Below are 20845 nucleotides of genomic sequence, written 5' to 3' on the forward strand. Positions count from 1 at the left end.
CAAGATGTCAGTTCAACTGTTGCTGAGAAACTGCCTGAATTTGCAGAGTGCCTGGAAAAATAGCTCTGAGGTGAGAACTTTTCCATTAATTTCAGTGGATGCTAACTCAGATTCCAGCAGGGATACTTTAAATGTGAGCAGTGTTGACTATTTCATTGCTGATTAAAGCATGAGAGAAAGTGTCATAATGTATAGATCAATATTAACATTTCCTATAATGGAGGAAGGCACTAAGAATTATCTGAAGGAGGTGGGGGAGCAGAAGTAATTTAATTTCCCTGAAGTGGATTCAGCTTTCAAAAGTTTAGAAAACCCAGCTATAAAGGGACACCGTTAACCCTTGTGTTCCTGACCTACTATGTGACCCACCACTCTCTACACCTCAGTTTTCCCATGTGTAAGATGGGGATAATTATATTACCCCCTTTAGTAAAGTGTTCTTTAAATCCACAGATAACAATCTCTATATATATCTGCTAAATATTGTTATGTTTTTTGTTATTCATTTTCAATATTATTCTAACTCACTGACCTTCTCACCCTTCCAATATTTTAAAGTATTTGGAAATCAACTTAAGTGTTTGGGCAAAAATGATTTACATATTATGTGCATTTTTTAGGAAAATATTAAAACTACAATTCATTACTAATATATTTTCAGTGAACAGATGTTCAATTTGGATTAACACTGCAATCACTCATCTTATTTTAGACTAATTACTCTTCAAACCTGACACCATTGAAAGGAAGTAGAGTGGATTATTGTGTCTTTGAGGGTTTTTTTAGATTTGCTCATAACAACAGTGATTTTTAACATCTATCTATCTCAGACTTCCTAACCCATACATTACTTTAAGATGTACTATGGGAAATGATAATTAATTATATAATCTTATATGAACATATAGTATATACTGTACAACTCCACTGAACTGATGGTACAAGCACTTGATCCTGATCTCACTGATGTTTGTATAACTCTATGGGTTTCAGTGACATTACTCTGGATTATACCCATGTAAATAAGGTCATTGAATCAGGCCTGCTATGTTGCTCTCTTTCCCCCAGAAATTACCATACCAATGAATGGAGAAACTACCCTTTCTATGCCCGTGGTAATGGCACAAAGCCTGACTCAAATAAACAGAAGCCAATAAGAGTCTTTCCATTGCTTCAATGTGCTTTGGATCAGGCTAATAGAGCTCCTTAATTCTAACATAATGTTTCAAATCAAGACATCGGATCCAATACAAAGCAAATTAAAATTAATGAAAAGACTCACTGGCTTCTACAATGTGAGGACAGAATTGATAGTCTTGGCAATCACGCACTGCTATTTCCTATGCACAGTTTGTCTCCATCGCTATCTGTTCTATACTCTTCACAAGCACTACATTCTCATAAAAATGTAATTTAAAAAATGAGTCTGGTTGGAAGTATCACAAGCTGTCCCTAATATTTTATGTGTCTAAAAATGACAGCTGAGTATCATACTGACATAAACGAAGGAAAGAACTATATGTTCTCTATCTTTTTTAACTACTAGTTTGTTTTATAAAATTGAATTCTTTTTTCAACTCTTCATCTTTCAAATTAAAACAACAGAGACTTGCTCTTGTACTGCAATCGGGATACAGTTTAGTTTATATTAAATGGATTATATACAGGATGGATAATGAAATATTCAATAATAATTACCACTGTAATCATTCAACCCTTTAACAACAAAGAAAATCTCTAATACTTAATTCCAGTTGATTAGCAATGAAATCTGAATACTTGGTAGATTAAGAATCCAAAAGCTATTCTCCCTAAGGACAAACATATCTCATACTTTAGCATAAATAATAATTTGGATGCTATGATTTTGACTAAAATTGTGTTTATAAGTAAGGCTGCCTATGTTACAAACTGCAAAACAAATAATTCCATTTTGAACTAACTGTAAATCTAATCCAATATATTGTACTTTAGAACAATGTTGCAGTCATAATGGAAATACTTATTTAATGGAACCATGGGAAAACACTGGAACTATTCACTTTCACAAGTAATCACAATTTCTCCAGACAGAAGACTTAAGACTCCTTTCATATGTGCATTTTGGTACCATGGAAAGTGCAAAATCATATGAAGACAACACATCATGTTTACAGTCTTTTATGCAAAGATCTCAAAGCATTTTACCAAATTGGGTAAAGTATAATTCTCATTTTGCATATGGGAAACTGAGGCACTGAGAAATTAAGGACCCTCTGCATAGAGTTACCACTGACATTGAGTGTCCCAAATGTATGTTTGCAGTATCAGATTCTTTGTGCCTTACCTAGGGACACACGAGTCACTGTTAAAGCCAGGAACAGAACCAATGTCTCTTCATGCCCAGGGTGCTGATCAGGCCACTAGACATGCTGTGTTTACATATAGGACGCAAATATTACAGATTCTATTGTATTGCATACCATGTGTGTTTTATTTCTTTTCAGTCTGAAAGCCAATATGTTCTATCTCTGTGTAAATTTAGGAGAAAGTGCCTCCCTTTCCTTCACATGTTTGTCCATCAACTCCCACTCTGCCTTTCTGTATATATGTATGCAAGTTTGCTTTTACTAGTGCTGTCAGCTAATTTGCTAGAAGATAGATAGTTCCCCAGCACAAATGGGGCTGGGGAAGATGGATAATACAATTATTTTCCAGTTTTCAAAAAAAATTTCCAACCTATTTTTTTTTTTTGGTACCCAAATTTAGGGACCTTAAAATGGCCTGATTTTCAGAGGGTGGACATTCAGCACTCATGAAAATCAGGTCCCTTTAAAGCCTCTCCACTTAGGCATACAAAGTTGAGAAAAACCAAATAATTTTGTTTTCTTTAAAAATCAAGGATTCCATGTCTCATCAATAGTGATGTGGTTTTTTTATTTGTCTCTGCTCGGAAAGAGAGAACTACCGAGTTGTGAGTACAGTTTAGGTTCTTAGGTGGAGATATGGTAAGAGCATCCATGTTTTCATATCTCCAATCTAAAACTGTGCATTATTTAGAGGCTAGTGGAGTGGAACCCATATGCAGTAGGTATAAATTTGTCCATTTGACTCAACAGAAGTGAGGGATCATATTTAAATAGTTCTGAAATCCCAAGACTGTAGAATTGTAAAATTAAGTTAGCATTCCCTTCACTGGATATTTGATGGTAGTGTTTTATTTTCCGTGTTTTTGAGAGTGAATGCTACTGAGATCTGTTATAAGTTATCATCTCTTCCAGTTGGCGTTGTTTTCTATGGCAACAACATCATCTTGTTATGAGTTGGTGTAATGCAGCATGTAAAAAAGAAATCACACTCTGGGCTCCCAGCTTCAAAGGTAACTTGTGTCTGTACTTCAATATTTTATAAAGCACTTAAACTAAAATGCATTTTGATAGCTGTGAAATGATCATATGTTATCACCTATATATTCTCAGGCACCTTTCTTTTGGATATTTAAGCCTATTCTTTGTTTATCTCATCACAGTTTGCCTTTTTTCTCTCCCCCTTTTGCTTTCATTTAATTTTTCTGGAGCGTTTTGGAAAGATTTGATTTTTTTTTTTAATTCTTCCTGTCACTCTTCTGTATTGTAGAATCCTTAATTCCTCTCCACCCCCATGTGAGCCACACAATGCTTTGTGAGCCTTGAAGATCCTGCTGTAAAATCACCCACTAGACTAGACAGAATAAGATGATTTCTCAAAACAAAAATCAGTTTCTGTGCAAATCTAGTTAGCCTTGCCAGAATCATACTCCTTCAGAAACAGAGGCTTCTGCCACTTGAGTTAATGGACTTCTCTTTAAGGGCCAGTTTGTGAGGGCCCTTGTGCAGATGAACAGAGCCTGGGGGAAGCATGAGCCTTGGGAAGCACAGCTTTGGGAGCAGAGGGCCCCCTAAGGGTTAAGAGAGGTGATAATTCCATGCCACTCACCAACACTTCAACAGCCCATAAGGTGGGCTGGTCCCCTCAGAAAGATCATATTAAAGCCTGCAGCATCCTGTATGGTCCCCTTGCTCACTGGGCTACTCAAGAATAGATTGTGTCTCTTTCAGATATAATTCCTCTGTCACAGGGTGAATTAGCCCTTTAAGAGGAAACTGGTCAGGGCCACCCGATCTGACTGAGGGCAGCTGCTTTCTCTGAAGAGCCAGAGAGGAAAAAGAAATGAGAGGGGGAAAGTGTAGCTGGATTGAGGAGGCAGTTGTAGGTGATTTCTGCAGGGAGTAAGGGGACTTTTTGGATTATAATGCAGCTCTAGGAAGGAGGGCTGCGGACTCCTAGTCCAAGGAAAGAGAGAGATTGAACTGAACTTAGCACTGGGAAGGAGAGCTTGGGGCTCCTGATTTAAGGAGACAGAATTGTTGGAATCATGAACCATAGAATGAGTGGCCAACTGGGTGAGGTACGTATGGACTAAATAAACTGGGTCCCTCTCCAGAAGGGAAATGTTTTAAAATGATACATACTCATGAGTTTTTGAGGAGCCTTAGGAGAGAGGGAAACTGAGGTAGGTTGCTGCAGAACCACTGCAGGCCATGAACAGGTGCCTGGGAAGTGGCCACCCTTTAACACCCTCCTTGGGCTACCCAGAAGATGAAGCAATTTCACAGCTGCTCTTCTTGAGCCCGTAGCTAAATATAATAATTTGGCCCTTTCCTTTTGGCAGTAATAAGTCTTTTCCCCTCTATTTTGTGGGCCAGCCTCTAGGGAGCAAAATCACATACTCAAAGCCGGTGCTTTTTGGCACAATCTGCATTGTGTACAAAGCCACTGCATTACAGCACTATTTGTAAGGAAGCAAATAAAAAATGCGAGAGGATGTATAAGGGATGACACTATGGCCCTTCTGTATTCTTTGTCTCCTATCCTGGGAGCATAAAGCTCTCTTCTCAGCTTAATGACTTCTGCTCTTAATTTTCCTTTAGAACCTAAGCTGTGGGGAAGGAGGAAGAGGAAAATTACAAGAGGACAGAAAGAAGAAGATAGGAAAGATCTAGGTAAATAGAAAGTTAAGAAGAAACAACTCGCAGTTGATAGAGTATCTTCAGAGATATTCCTCAGACACCATCAAGACAAAGGAAAGCACAATCTTGCAGGCCCTCAGCTTCCAGAGAGGAAATGGCTTTGCAATTTAGACCCCTCACCTCTTTCCTTTAGCCACATGGCTTTGACTTAATCTGGCTGGTCTTGTCTTTAGGTAAGTGCTATACTGTTGGTGGTGCTGCTGAGTCTTCACAGCCCACCATGCAACCAGATCTCTCATTGCCTTCTCTCTGCTGCTTTTTTCCTACTACCTTCCCTCCCTACTCCTGAGCATAGCTAAATGTGACTATCCTCTGGGATTGTGGGGTCCTTTGTATCCTCCTCCTTTCCCATTACAGTGTGAGGCATGGATTTCCTTTCATCACTCTTTCTGGGGTCATAAGTTATTTTATTATTATTAACATTTCTTCTCTTTTGATTTCGGGGTTGGGGGTTGTATTTTTGTACTACATTCAGTCTCTTTCTAAAAAAATAATAATGGAGAAATGATTTTCCACCAGCACATAAAATATGCAGTAGGACATCACCTATCTTATGTTCAGGCTTTTGTCACCAGAGAGCCAGAGAAATCCACAATAGCAAACTACTTCTAGTCTCTCAGTGCCTCCGTTCCCTATCTGTGAAATAAAGTTAAGGATGGGATTTTCAAATGCACTGAGTATTGTGACCTAACTTGGCTACTATTGATGGGAATTTTACCATTGACTTCAGTGGGAGCAGAGTTGGGCCAATTTTGAGCATTTTTGAGAATCCCACCTAGCTTTACACAGGCAGTCTCTGGCAGAGCTGGAACTCCTAATTTCCTGCATCTCAGTTTGATGCTTTAACCACTTACTCGACCATCCTTTCCCTCTCTCATTTTAGTATAAAATATGACATACCATTGACTAACATGAGTGCATCATTGAAAGACTTCCTAATTTACAGACAACTGACATTGTGTACTCTTTCTACCTGTTCTCTCTTGGTACCGGTTTGTATTGTCTTCATGGTTAAAAGCTGTGCCCCATACTCTGAAGTCCTTATCCCCTTTAGTTTAAGTGATGAGTGAAGAATTTGGGATAGTTCTGTATATTTTTCATATTTAAAACAGCAGTAGACAAAAAGAAATAGAATTCAGACACCTTTTATACTGAATCCCAAAAAGATTATTATATAGAACAGAAGTAAAAGTCCCAGTAATAGGAGCATACAACTGAGGTCGCTTTTGTCTAGAATCCCAGACTAATTCAAATCAGGAAGAACTCTGTACTATTTTCTTCCAAAGACAAGGAGATCATGATATGGTAAATGAATCTGGAGAACAAAATTATATCCAAAGTTCATAAGATGGATTGTTGACAAAAGACAGTCCAGTCACCCACATCAAAATTCTTGCTGCGTTCACTGCTGCAATAAGTAATAGACTTAATTTGCTGTCCAAAGACAAGAAGACTGTGGTATATACATTAAAATTACTTGATTGATCAGGGATGAATCTATTTTGATCTGAATTGGTACATTCTAGCAATGACCTAACTAAATCTAAATCTTAATCTTTGCCAAAATGTTAGTGTCAGGATTCATTTAGCACTGATAAGGGTATGCATAAGCTGCAATCATTGGGGTCTTTATAATATTTCACAAGTACGGAGATCAAAGCTGCTGTGAGTGATTCAGGTAGAGGGATTTTATGGAAAGCAAATATAGCTTTTAAAACAGGATCAGCAATAAGCCTTTTTATGGAAAGACCTTTTCCGCTATAATAGCCGTGTCTAAATATCATGTCCCCCAGAGAAAAGAGATGACATTTACGATGCATATGGATCAAATCAAGTGGTGGTGTTTCATTCTGGTTCTCCTTTGTGTAAACGTTGCAGTAGCTTTTTTTAGATAAAATATTAAAGCCAGCTCTATATTAGAAAAGGTTTGTCATGATAAACTGCCCTACTGTAGATGCAGCTAATACCAGCAAAGAAATGCTTTCGCTGGCATCGCTGATCCCCATTGGGAGGGCTGCTAGCACGTTTCCACAGAACAGGAAGGCCTCATTGCCATGCCCATGTCTCTTTTGGGGCACAGTTCTATTCTTTAACATACAATTTGTGAAAAATATCAAAACAAAAAGCAGTTCCTCTGCCACCATGGGCCACAGCTCCTGGAATCTCTCCCCTTGTCTCTTTCAGTGAGGAAAGGTAATACATCCTCGCCTTCCATCCCTGGGCTTGGGGGCCTACTGCAAGACTAAAAATAGCAGTGTGGATGTTGTGGGTCGAGTGGCAGCTTGGGCTCTCAGGTCCACCCAAAGCCTGGGTCTGAACGTAGATGGCTAGGGAAGGGAAATGGGGTGAAGAGGGCAGGAGAGGATCAGAGGAGCAGGTGTGGAGTGAAGCTGAGGTGGAAAGGCTGAGGGTGGAGGGTTGGAATTTACCGTCCAGCAGCACAGGGCAGAGAAAGTCAGAACTTTCTCCAGTTTTGACTGGAATGTCCAGAGCTCCCAGCTTTGGCTCCATCTGCTCTTAGCAAATGGAATCTCAGGCTGGCTGCTCTCTGCAGTTCTTGCCCAAGGCTGTATGATGTAGGGCAGGGGAAGTGAGGCCCTAGTGCTCCCAAAATAGTGGTGGGGTGTCCACTACACACTTCTGGTTCCAGGGAAGGGGTAGTCCTGGCTGGGCCTGATTTTGACTCCTCTTGCTGAGTCCCTGTTTTGGCTGCTTCTGGTCCTACCAGATAATATAACTTACCCACCTTTCTAAAGTGCATTGAGATCTCAGGGGAACATAAGTGCAAAAGTGTCAATGTTGTTTTATGCAGAATCTGCCAGAAGTTTCTGCTTGTCTTTGTCACACTAAAATAATCTCACCTCCAAAACCCAAGCTGAATTCTATTTCGGCTGAATTATGCAGGAGCCCTCCGCACCCCCACCTCCCATCCCCATGCCTTTTGGCAAGTTGTGAAATGTTTACTTGACCTCTATATTTATTAAGAAGGCTTAAGCCTGAACTGTCAGAAGACCTTGGCACAAGAAGGCTGCCTGGACTACTGATGCGTGGTCACTTTTGCTAGGTACGTACACCAGAAAACTTGGTAAGACTTCCTCCTGCAAGAAGAGGCCAGCAGTGTTGTGGCCAGGCAGAAATTGACTGAATTGATACAAGTATCTATATGGGGAACAAATATTTAATAATGAGTCTTCAATCTAGCAGAGAAAGGTGTAACACAATCCAATGGCTGAAAGTTGAAGCCAGACAAATTCAGGCTGGAAATAAGGAGTAAATTTTTAACACTGAGAGAAATTAACCATTGGAACGATTTACCATGGGTGGTGATGGATTCTCCATCACTGATGTTTTTTAAATCCAGTTTGGATGTGTTTTTAAAAGATATGTTCTAGGAATTATTTTGGAGGAGTTCTATGTCCTGTGCTGTACAGAAGGCGAGACTAGATGATCACTATGATCTCTTCTGGCCTTGGAATCTACTATACTGTTCTGGTAGAAGCGAGTTTCACACTCATCAGAAGTAACTTGCTGCAGATGTCCTCCTGCAACCTTCTAATAATAGCACAAGGCAAAGAAACACTGTCATGAAGGTGTGGGAGGGAAGCCTAGAAAAGCTCTCGATACAGTGGCAGGCAAAAACCAGAATTTGCTATGGGCAGTGCTCTGTGGATAATAAATGATGTGTTCAGCACATAGATGCTACACGGATAGGTGCGACAGTACATTAAAATCTGCACTAAAGATCAGCTCCACTAGGAAAGAGGAGCAAGGGTTCTTGGGCCAAATGATATTGAAACATGGCATGAAGCAAAAGAGATGCAGCTGGGCAGGCTGATCAGCTTCCTATTTTATTTTTTAAATAATGAACAAAATGGAGCGTTAAACTGTTAACAATTCAGTTTTTATTTCTCATATAAAATGGAAATGAGGCCAAATCTGCACCAATATCTGTGGAAGGATAAAGTGAAAATAAACATCCAGAGCCCAGTTCTGTCGTGCGATTCGCAGATATAACAACATTTGACTTCACTGAGCTGAGGGCAGAATTAGGCCTAACGTTACTTTATTTAAAATTCATGTGCAATGAAATCTGCACTAACGGTCCTCTCCATTAAGCAATCCCCTAACTTAAGCAACCATTTCAGGATATCCTCAAGATGTACTCTATTCAGCCACTATCTAAAAACAGCCTGTATAAGACACCCAGATATTGACTGGTCACTTGGGTAGACATTTAAGTCACAAGCCACTATATTTAAAATTGTGATTATTGAAATGGCCTGATGAGAGTCCGATTAAGGCATCAGCCTTCTGCACTTTGCACAGCTTGGGGGGGGGAAGGTGGTTTTCAGTCAATTCTCTGGCCCCTTGATCCTGGGGCTTCCACATGCCAGGCAAGTCCCAAGTTGTGGCCCCACAGGAGATGAGAATGTCTGTTTATAAATAAGTTCCAAAATTTGCAGTAGTGCTGATTGCTCAGTCAAGTTGACTGATATAGTTTCACACAGTTAAACTTTGTAAAAAAGTATTCTTTTATTCGTTTTTAATGCACTCACATACGTTGGTGATTGGCATGGTATAAAAACCTAGAGAGAGAAATACATCTAAGGTAAAACTTTCAAAAAGGCCTAGGTGACTTAGGAGCCTAACTCCAATTTTCAAAAATGACTGGGTTTCAGTATAATTGAAAGTCAGTGGGACTTAGGTGCCTAAGCCCCTTTTGAAAATGGGACGTAGGCTCCTAAAGTACTTGGGCTCCTTTTAAAATTTTACCCATAATTATTTTTGAAAGGAACGGTTTAAATTACCCCTTATGGAAAAGTCCTCTAGACTCTAATAGGAATTTAATTGAGTGGGTCATATAAATGTGATCGGGTGCTGTAGAAATTATTCTAAAAACACAATACAACTTAAAAGATTGACTTTTTTACATATACAATTCTATAGCAGAGATATAATTCTCAATTTTATTCTATAGGAGGGTTCACAAAATCTACAGAAAAGTAATCATTTTCTATGGGACTTCTTCATAAGACACAATAATAGTAAAGCACTGCATATTGGCAGACAGAGAATATTTAACGCTCATTTCAAACACACATAACATTTTAGCAAATTGTTTAGTGAAATACCCAGCAGCAAATGTCAGCATCATCAGGTAAGTGGATTTCAGGCATCCTCTTTGCAGAGAGCAAAGGCTTGTCAGAGAGCATTCCACCAAGATCTGATTTAATGTTTCTAGAGATCAGAAGACTTCCATGCTCCCAAAGCAAACATAATTTTAAGCCTTTTCATTTAAGCAAAGATCCTTTGCAACTCCTTTCAGTTTTTTTATTTCCGGGGGGGAAGCAAATAGAGAAATAATAACAAAACAAATCAAATCTAAACAAAAACATATGTAATATTTTATCCAGGCAGTGGCTTAGTTACAAACACTTTTAGTTCATAATAGTGAATTGTGACTACCCTAATTCTGCATTGCAACCTGTGTTGCTGCTGCACACAGATGGATCCACACTGAATAATTCACAGTGCAGAATCAGGGCCTTAGCCATGATTCTTTTATAAAAGATCATGGGGCAACAGGCAGTCTTTAATGACAACCTGAGGAGTATGGGCTAAATCATGAAACGGGGAACCAGGCACTCTTAAATTCTAAACCCAGCCCCAATGCCAACTCCCTTTGTGGTTTTGAACAAATCTTAACAAGGATCTGCCCAGGCAGAGCTTATTGCAGGATTGGGGCACATATCTGTCAAACATCAGCTTTTTGCCACAAACTGAGGAGCCAGAACTCTCAAATATTTTATAAAGATTATTTTTTTAAATGGCAAAAGTGTGGGGATTTTAAAAAATAACTCTCCTCCTTTACTAAAAAATGACTGAGCCATGTTTGCTCAAACTTCTCCCAAAAATTCTCTCTTGGGCAGAGAGCAGAAGAAGAAAATTTCAGCTTGAAAGGTGAAAGTTTTGTAGAATTAGAAGCCACTGAAAATAGACGAGTTATAATGGAAAAAAGCTTAGGCAGCTTTAACTATCAATCACTGTTTACTCCAGCAGTAATATATAACTTTCACTAATAATAACCATAGTTACCCTATCTAAAGGGCAATATACTGACTCTGTATGCACAAATAGGGGCATTATCAGTTTCTATATTGCAGCACACAGGAAATTATTAACAAGGGTGATAAGACAGGCTCATTCTCTCCGCCGTGCCACTGGTTCAGGTTACCTCTGCATACTTCAGTCTCTGCCAGCAGGGAATGCTTTGAATTGTGACTGAGATAGGCAACATCTAAGGATTTATGTGAGCAGAAAAAGCATACAAGCTAATGGGAAACCAATATTTGTAAAAGATATTTTGGATTTTATTATGCATCTCCTTTACTTGACAATTCATTTTCATCTTTTTTGAGCTTGGTCGATGTCAAGTTCATTCAATGACTGATATTTGTAAAGAGAAACTGACTCAGCATTGCCCACAAATGTTACATTGTGTTGGCCAACCAGAACAGTGGGGATTTTGGAATCAAGTGTGAACCCACAGACTCTGGCAAATCACTGAGAACCTGATTCTGCCTCCCTCATTTGCAGTGAATAGCGCCATTCTCCACAAGTGCTCCCAATAATTTCAGTTTGTCTAACAGCAGAGTAAGATACTACTCGGCATGAGAGTATGGGGCAGAGTCAGGCCCTGGGCTATTCGTATTATTAGAATAAGAGTGTGTCATTTAAGTCACAAGTCCATAAGGGGCTGGTACAGAGCTGCCACTCCATCAGGATGAGCGTTGGGGTGGTTATACATCAAGTAGGCGCAATGTCTCCTGATGTTCTGTGAGTGTGTGTGTGTGTGTGTGTGTGTGTGTGTGTGTGTGTGTGAATTGTAGAAACTCTTCTGGAAATGACACAACATGTTTCATCTTTACATCACGGAAACCGAGCAACAGAAGGACTAAAATGCCCAACAGTGTTAACTATGAGACCAAAAACTTTACTGCACCACCTTTGAATTGTGGCAGATGGGGAGAGGTGAAGTCCCTCTTCCCCCAAACAAGCAAGGAATGCAGTAGGATAAAACAACCATACAAGAGCCCAGAACCCCAAGACCAGCTTCCTTGCATAATTTAAAGCCACACCTTCAGCAGCAGATGGGAAGAGACGGTAATGGGGCAGGAACAGTGGATGGAATGGGGCAGAGAGGTTCAGGCTTGGTGGAACAGGTTGAAGAATCTATAGATCCTGGAATGAAATGCAAGGTTCCGGGGTCTCACCATTCTTCTGCCATTAGCAAATGTCTGTGAAACCCACTGGCAAAGTGTGTTTCTCATCCTCTCCAGTGCTGCTTTACATAGAGGATGACAACTTATTACTGCTATCAATTATTCCATTTCTTCGAGTGGCAGAGGTCTGTGAGGTGGATCTAAAGGTCCAAAACCTGCTCATGGCTTAGGTAGGGCACAGATGATACTTTATGGAGTTTCTGTTTTTTCCAGTTCGCTTTTATAAACAGGAGACTGCACACACAAAACTACGTTAACGGCCCACAAAGGAAGTTGGAAAGTCAAATGCTCAGAAGTTAGGAAATGCAGCCCCTTGTGCCTGCATTTTATGACACACCCTTTAATTACATAATCACATACTGTTTTTTCGATAGGACCCCTGCCTCAATCAGTGCATAGGATGCACTTCCTTTGGGGATGGATCAGGGTTGTGTAACAAAGGATGCTATTCTCTGTCAGACCTGTGCCTCATCTGTTAGAGAAGTTGGAAGCTAGGTAGTGAATAAAGCAAGGGGTTGTAGTAATGGAAGGGCCGGTCTTCTTGTTAAGGCAGTTGACTGCAGCCCAGGAGAACTGGGTTCTATTCCTATCTCTGCTACTATTGGATGCTAGGCAAGTCACTTAAACCAAACGTTTCCCACGTGGTTACTCATTTTCTGGGTGCTCCATTTCAGACCCTGGAGTGTGATTTGCAGAAGTGAGCATGCACAGCTGCCACCGGTCAATTGGAGCTGTGCTTTGAACATCTGTGTAGTACTCTGAAACATCAGGTCCTAGCTTTATATTGGGCACCCAAATTTACTTTTGCCCTTACTCTCTCTCTGTTCCCTGTCTGTAAAATGGAGCTAACAACACCCCCTCATGTCTCAGAGGTGTTGTGAAATAAGTGTATTCATATTTGTGAAGTACTCAGATAACACAGTAATAAGCACCAAAGAAAAGTCCATGAGAAAATTTTATAATTCTATATTCAGAGCAGCGTTAGAGTAGTGTGCGTTCAACAAGGCATGGGACCACACACTGAACAACAAGGAGAAAACAAAATATTGAATAGATGAGCACCTTCCGTTCTGTGTCCTGGCTGAGCAGAGGGCCTATGGAAAAAACATAAATGATCATCTAATTGAAGACTGTACCACAATACATATGCACAAGGGGTTGAGTTAAGGTTGTACAGGCAACCTTAATTCTGGCATTTCCTAACTTTTGAGTCATTAACTTTGAACCTTAAGGCTCTTTTAATGTCACTTTTTTGTGTAATATAAAATCCAAACCAGAACCCTGGATCTGAAGACTTGTCAGATCTGAGATGTTTGAAATCTAAATCTGGATCCACATTTTGTCTCTCAGGGCCAGCTCGAGTTGTGCTATTCTAGGTGAGTGCATTCCCTCTTTTCTGTGTGAGAACAAACCATGAGATTAAGAAGAAACAAATTACTGTATTTTCAATACCAATTTATCTGGGCCCAATATTTTCACTTCTTTGTTCAAATTTACATAGCAAAATAGCAGCATCTCCTCCTGGTTCCAGCTCACACTGCCCAAAAACACATGGGAGAGCATGCTGCGAGCTGGAGGCACATTCCTTCCCAGAATTCTCTCAGTGGCTTCACCTGAACTTCACCCTCAAACTACGCCATCTAAGGCTGCCACAATCTTGCCCAAAGTGACTTACAGTAACTCAGACAGCAGGCTGAATGCAGCATTAATGAATGCTATTTCTGCCTAATTAATACAATGTAATCAACTGGTCCATGAATACTTAAGAATGTTCTTAATTACTCTATTTTTATCAGCCCGAGTGCCAGACTCAGCAGTACAAGTGATCATTAGTGTCAATGCTTAAATTCTGAGGATTGCAACATTAGTCACTGCCTTTTGCCCCCTTTACATTTGCTACTTTGATCCCTCTGCTGTTACCTTTGGGTCTTCCATTTGCTGTTGTTATCCAATTTAAAAGCTTTAGTTTATTAATTATTTTATAAATACTGATTTCATGCTTCTAAAATGACAATCAGACTGGACATAATTTCAATATATTAGGAACTGAAAAAACAGCAGCCATGGTTTAAGTGACTATAAGACAAGCTTTCTGGAGGCATTTGGGGAGGAAAATTCACTTTTCTTATGGGAGTATCTGCCTTCAGTTCATTAGTTTATATGGCAATTTGACTCTCCAAACCCCATTTTATAGTTAAGAATATATATGACATAGAGGAACGTTTTATAGACAAAATCTGTGACCTCTTCCCTCCATTAATGTGTAGATTATTAATATTTACATTATAGTAGTGTCTGCAGGCCTCAATCAGGGATCATGGCCCCATTATACTAAACACTGTCCAACCACATAGCAAAAAGACCATGCCAGCCTTCAAGAATTTACAATCAAGGTTATGGAATCTTTTCTATTAGTATCTTCACTTAAAGTATAGGACCAGAAGGCAGATTATGAGCCCCCCCCCACACACACACAGTAGCAGGTGTTCAGGAGCCACACAAGTGCAAGCCTCTTACAAGTCCTGCTCTGGGAAAGGATTTTGAGCCTGATGGCAAACCCCACAAAGTGTGTGAGACTAGCCCAGCAGGAAGTTGGGCCCAGCCAGCTATTGAGATACATGATTCAGCACATTTCCCCAGTAGCTGCCACGGTCTGTAAAATAAAGCCGTTCCCTCTAGATGGAAATATGAAGAAAGTGACTGTGTTATCCTGCCTGCCTTTACCTAAGGGGTGAATAACCCCCTTTGGTGTAGCTGCCTTGCGGATACAGGGAGATGTAGTTTGGAACCTTGTGCCTGTGGGGATGTATGCGGCCAGGAACAGAAATACGGCCCTGACCCTGCTCTGAGCTCTGCACAGGGAGCCCCCTGTGCCCACAAATGACATCAGTGGGACTTTGCATGGGTGTAGGGGTTGGGGCTTGATTTTGGATTATAATTATACAATCAATACTGATGTATATGATTAGTTTTAGGAGTTTATCTCCTTACCTGAATGTCAGATACGTATCTTGCTTTTTAATTGTCAGTAAAAGAGAGTAGGCAATTCTATGCCTGCCAAGTTATATAGTTCAGTCTCCAGCAAAATCTTTTTAAATATGTTGCTGCAATGTCACTGCTGTGGCTGTTTCAAATCTTCTAACAACATAAGAGTGTGATGGAGATTTTCTGCCACAGGTTATTGGAATTCTGATTGCTTTGTTAAAATAACAATCGATTTGTTTGCTTGTTTTGTTCCCCTAATTAGAAAAGAGGATAGGAAATGGTGAGAGGAGGACAGGGTAGAAGAGCCATTTCCAGCGTGTAAACAAACCTAGGCTGTGTTACTCATGTCTCAAATACTACTACTCATTGTGGGTGGGCAGGAGAGAGTTGTGTCATGGGAGTAGCATCAGCTGGTGGTGAGACACTGATGCTAATAAAATGGGATTGCTCAATGCTGTAGATTTACTCCATTTAGTGAAGTGACTCCTGATCCGTGTTAACACTTCTTTGAGACAGTGGGTTTGGTTGATAGAAATAACAACTTTGGGCCTGATTTTTCTCTCATTTGCACCAGTGTCCTTTGGAGTCCGTGGAGTCACACCTATGTCAAACAGTTGTGTGAGGAAAATTAGGTCCTGAGGTTTAATAGCATATTATATGATCAAAGCCCCCTAGAACAGTAACTAATTAATTGATTTCTTCATTGATTGTCCAGTGTCCTGAAGTTTCTGTACCAGGAATTTTTATTCATCTGGGAAGTGGAGAGCATGAAACACATTAGCAGCATAATTCAGATTGAAAAAATACAATATCATGAGGCTTGTAAGAATAGCCAAGTGTTGCTAGTATGGGAGTGACTATGCGAATCAGATGAGGTACTATTAATACGAGAATAGCTATGTTAAAGTCTGTGTTAAGCCTCTAAGCATGTTCATGTACAGAATGAACTAGATGTTTCCAGAGGTGTGAGCTAAGTTCATGTGCAAATTGCTGCCTGCTCTCCTGGCCAAGCCTCTTACTAACATTGAAAGGCTTGGACCCAATGACATCTGAACTCTTGTGGAAAGCTACATGTCTGGTAGGGTTACATTTAGCAATCCCTGAGGAACTAAAAAGGGGCATCTGTTATCACCAGGCTAGTTCCTTTGCCACAACTACTTTTCAAAACACTGTCAAGTACCTAAGAGCTTATCTGCAGGTAAAGTCCAGAGTCGCTAGTGCAGAATAGCTATTCTGCTGAATAGTGCCTCTGTGCAGTTGAGGTTAATCCACTTTGGAAGATTAAGATAAAGCAGAAAAAGGCACTTTTAGAGGTCATGTCTATGTGGTATGGTAATGTGCACTACAGGAGTGTAATTTCTAAAGCACACTAACGAGTTTCACATTAAACGATCCATGTAGACCCTACTGGTGTGCAAGTATCTTAGTGTGCGTTAACATAACTGTTGCACTTTGTTAAAGTGCACTAGGGAAATTTTAATGCTCACCAGTAGGGTCTACATGGACCAGTTAATACGAAACTTGTTAGTGTGCTTTAGAAGTAACACCCCAACATTGCACATTACCTCACCATGTAGACAAACGCCGTAGTGAAAATAAGAATGTTCACAAAGGGAGTTAGTGTGGAATTCCTATTGCATTTCAAATTCACATCCGAACCATTTCTCCCTAACTTCCCCATCAATTCCCCATGTAGACAAGCCCTGAGTTTCATTGCATTCAGTGCTAGTATTCCTGATTAATGTATTGCATTTTCCCATTCCTTTATATTCTTACATTGGTGGGATATTTTTCTAGCAACATACATGATACATAGATTATTGCATTTATTTCTCTGACATGAAATCATGTCCACATGACATAATACTGATTTAAATTATGACATGAAAAGTATAAAGTAAATATCCACATTTCGGGTGAAATCTTGCCCCATTGAAGTCACTGAGATTTTGCTGATGACTTTAGTGGGCCCACAATTTCACCCATTGTTTCTGGTACTTTTCAAAAAGACACTTGATGATTTAGCATATGTTTTTTAGGGGTACTGCAAATCACAATCTGATTTTTCTCATACATGCTGAATATTTTTAAAACAATTATATTGATTTACATTTTGGGCATGAGTTTATGATAAATTGACTAGATCCCCACGACACCTTTGTAATAAAGAATAGACTTTTATAGAAAATAAGATATATTGTGGATATGGTGCGTGAAAGGGGACAAAGATATTAAATACCATAGCTTCACTCCCAGTTTCCTTTGCACACTCCAGTCACAGCGAGAAAATTCCCTGGGTGCACACCCTAATTAAATGTGCTGCACACACCTATGGGGTTAAGGATCCACGATGAGTAAAAGTAAATAATAGTTAGAGAAACTCAATCTCAATGCAGGTATTCTACTTCCTGGAGAATGATAGTCTCTCTTTCCTTTAATGTTTGTTTTAAGAGCAGTGTGGTTTTCTGTAATGCTCTAAGAATTAGGAGTCCATAGCTTCTCCGAGTTAGCCAATAATTTTGCCACAAGCAGCCTGTTTTTTTCATTTCCTGGATCTTTTTCTGAAAAATGTTACATCTTTACAAACAGCTCTGCTGCCACTAGATCATCAAACTTCCTGCTGATACTTCCTGAATTTTGTATTGGGATGAAAGTTTGATATATTTATTTTTTAAATTTTCCTCCTTCTCTTAAGAGCCTCGGATTGAGCAATTATTTTTCTTCTCTTAGCTATTCTTTTGCTAGCATCACAAAATGCAAACTTTCTCTCCTTTGAGGCATGGCATATAAAAAGTTTCTACTGAAGATTTGGTTCAGGACTTAATAGCTCGATCCTGCATCCACTGAAATCAACCTAAGGTCTGAGCCTGTGTGTAGAATCAGACCTTAGGTTAGAAAAACATTTAGTTATATGTTAATATAATATGTGAGTGAAAAATTACTTTTGAACATGTCCAGTAGACACATGCTATTATTTAGACCGGACTAAGCCGTGTCCCTTATCAGGGCCGTTTTAAGACCCTCGTAGGCCTAGGCAAACTTGCCTTCATAGGCCCCCCGACCAAAATAACTAATTTGATTTTAAGCTATTAATAAATAGTTTTTTAAATAAAAAAAAAAAAAAATTATATAATTTTTTTTTTCATAGGCCCTGAAAGTTTTGTAGGCCCTAGGCACTGTGCCTGTTGTGCCTAATGGATAATACGGCCCTGCCCCTTATAGTCAGGACTAATTAAATAAATCCTATCCCTTTTAACAGCACACTTGCTCAACTTGATCAGGGGTCAACAGACTTGTCATGAGCTTGAGTCTCCCCTCCATTACACGAGTTCAAGAACACTGCAGCTAGTTTAAAAACTGGTGTAGCAAGAGAATAGGTTCCTAGGCTGCTGCTGAGCCAATTTACATGAGGTAAATGTCTCACTAAAACAACACATGCTAATATCTGCCAAAACTCATCTGCTACAATATTAAAGAAAGGAGAATATCATGGTTACATAAAAAGTTACATATCCTATGATTTTAGATCTCCTCTGTGTTTTTTGCTAGATTCTGCAAATTCCAACCTTATTTATTTTATGTCTCTGTTTCCGCCCTCTATATTTTAGATAGGTGGTTGTTCTTTTATCTCTCATTTTGGTAGAACAATAGTTTGCTGCATGTGGCATTTTTCCAAAGGTGCAGTAGAAGTTTGGCAGCCTAAGGCAAACTGAATACAAACTTTCCTATTTTTCTCTTATCAAAGACAGTTGAACTTCTTTTATACATTTCTTCCCTGTCACTGCTTGTTCTCTTCTGTCCTGTCTCACTTCCTTATTGCTTTTCTCCAAGTTCTCTAATTCTCTTTGCTGCTCTGTTTCTTCCTGTTGGATGTTTCTTACACAATCTCTGTTTCTGCTATTTTGGATATTAAAAATGTCTCTTTTTGTTTTTGTTTGTTTTTTTACTTCTTAGTGTCTGTAACAGACATTGTCAAGAACTTTAAGCCTACAGGTTTTAAATGCACTTTTTTTTTTCTTTTAGCTAATGAATGTCTAGTTATGGTAATATGGTTTATTTAAAAGTTGATCTCTCCAAACATTACACTGTTTTTGACATAAGCAGTATTGGGAATAGGATATCAAAGCTATATAAATTCTTTAGGGCTCAGTTTTGCTACCTGTGCTCACATTCAATAGTATTGTACTCTGCAAGATGTCCTATTGAATTGGGCCCTCAGTAATCAAGAATCAAACCTCCCTGAGTCCTGTTCTGAGTGCAAGATCTGTTCTGTTAAGAGGATTCCGGGTAATACAGTATAACTGAGATTAGAAGGTCTCATGAGATGCAATCCCTGAACATAAGACTGGATTTCAATTATACCAGATAGGATGGACGTAAGAATCTATCCACTCTGTCCTTGTAACGTCTGCCATATAGACAGAGCCCTGCATGGATACAAAATTTTTATCTGCATCTGACTCACAATCCACAAACATGGTCCTCAGATATAAAGTGGATATCCACAGATTTGCAAGGCTCTAGATATAAAATTTAGATCCACATACATCCCCGATCCGCAAAGACTGTCTGAGGATATAACATGAATATCTACAGATTTGCAGGGCTCTACATATAGGAACATATCGCATTGCCACCAAGCCAGACAAATTGGTCCCAGAAACTTTTTTGGGAAAAGGATAGATCTCTATGTTCCTTTCAAATTAATGAACCTTTATTGAAATGATGTCCAAGGGTGCATTGTGTCTGAACTTTGGAGGCTGAGCAAGGGATGAGTTTCATTCCCTTTCTTTCAGTTTCACTATGTGGAGTGTGGATCCAGAGGGGCAAACAGGTGTACAGTGTGCCTCCCAACCCTGAAGTCTGTGTGAGGGAGAGCATTGTGCTCACTGTTTTAAAAAACCATTAAAATGATTTTTCCAGCTATGAGAAGTTGAAACACACACAGCAAATCAAACATTGCTCTGACGGTAAATTTGTGATGGAAACTAAAGTGGCCTGAGGGCCAAATTATGAACCATGGAGTTCTAAATCATGGCTTGCTGCTGCCCCATATTCTATGGTTAGGGTGAGTGCTCAGTTACTCACAGGGCAAGCAGTTAGCTGCAGGATTCATTGCTGATTAATTCAAGCAACAAGCACATTTTGCATGGACTATAATTTTCTTCATATTAGTACAGCTCCGAGCACAATGGGACCCTGACCTAGCTGGCCTCTACGCACTATTGCACATTAATGTTAAATAATAATAAAATAATCATTTCTGTTTGTCTGTGAAGAAAGGTACATGTGCAAGCAAAAATGATGGTTGTGTGGATTTGCTTCTGGTAGTCAGTCTAGATAACTATATATTCAAATTAGGTCTCACTCTTGAACTCCTGGAAAATGTGAACATGACCCTCCATGTGGTAACCCTAATGAAAGCAAAGCTGTGCACAAGCCCTTTTTGTTCTAATAGAGTTAGATGCCGCTCTCATTTCTAAGTTGTGCAAACCCACAATTTGTCCTATAGGGGATGTGCATAGTTCT

The 20845-nt window shown here is 39.5% G+C and overlaps 1 protein-coding gene across 1 annotated transcript in view; it reads left to right on the forward strand.

Moving 5' to 3' along the window:
• The first annotated feature begins 4864 nt into the window (after positions 1–4864).
• AGPAT4 (1-acylglycerol-3-phosphate O-acyltransferase 4) overlaps positions 4865–20845 on the forward strand; it is a 129034-nt gene continuing 113053 nt past the window's right edge. Inside the window, exon 1 of the mRNA XM_067560812.1 lies at positions 4865–5021. The gene's annotated coding sequence lies outside the window, so the exon portion shown is untranslated. The remainder of the gene's footprint in view (positions 5022–20845) is intronic.

Source organism: Emydura macquarii, unplaced genomic scaffold (genome assembly GCF_026122565.2).
Source record: "Emydura macquarii macquarii isolate MOO-44397 ecotype Brisbane River unplaced genomic scaffold, CSIRO-AGI_Emac_v2 contig_2308, whole genome shotgun sequence".
In the NCBI taxonomy this organism is placed as follows: Eukaryota; Metazoa; Chordata; order Testudines; family Chelidae; genus Emydura; species Emydura macquarii.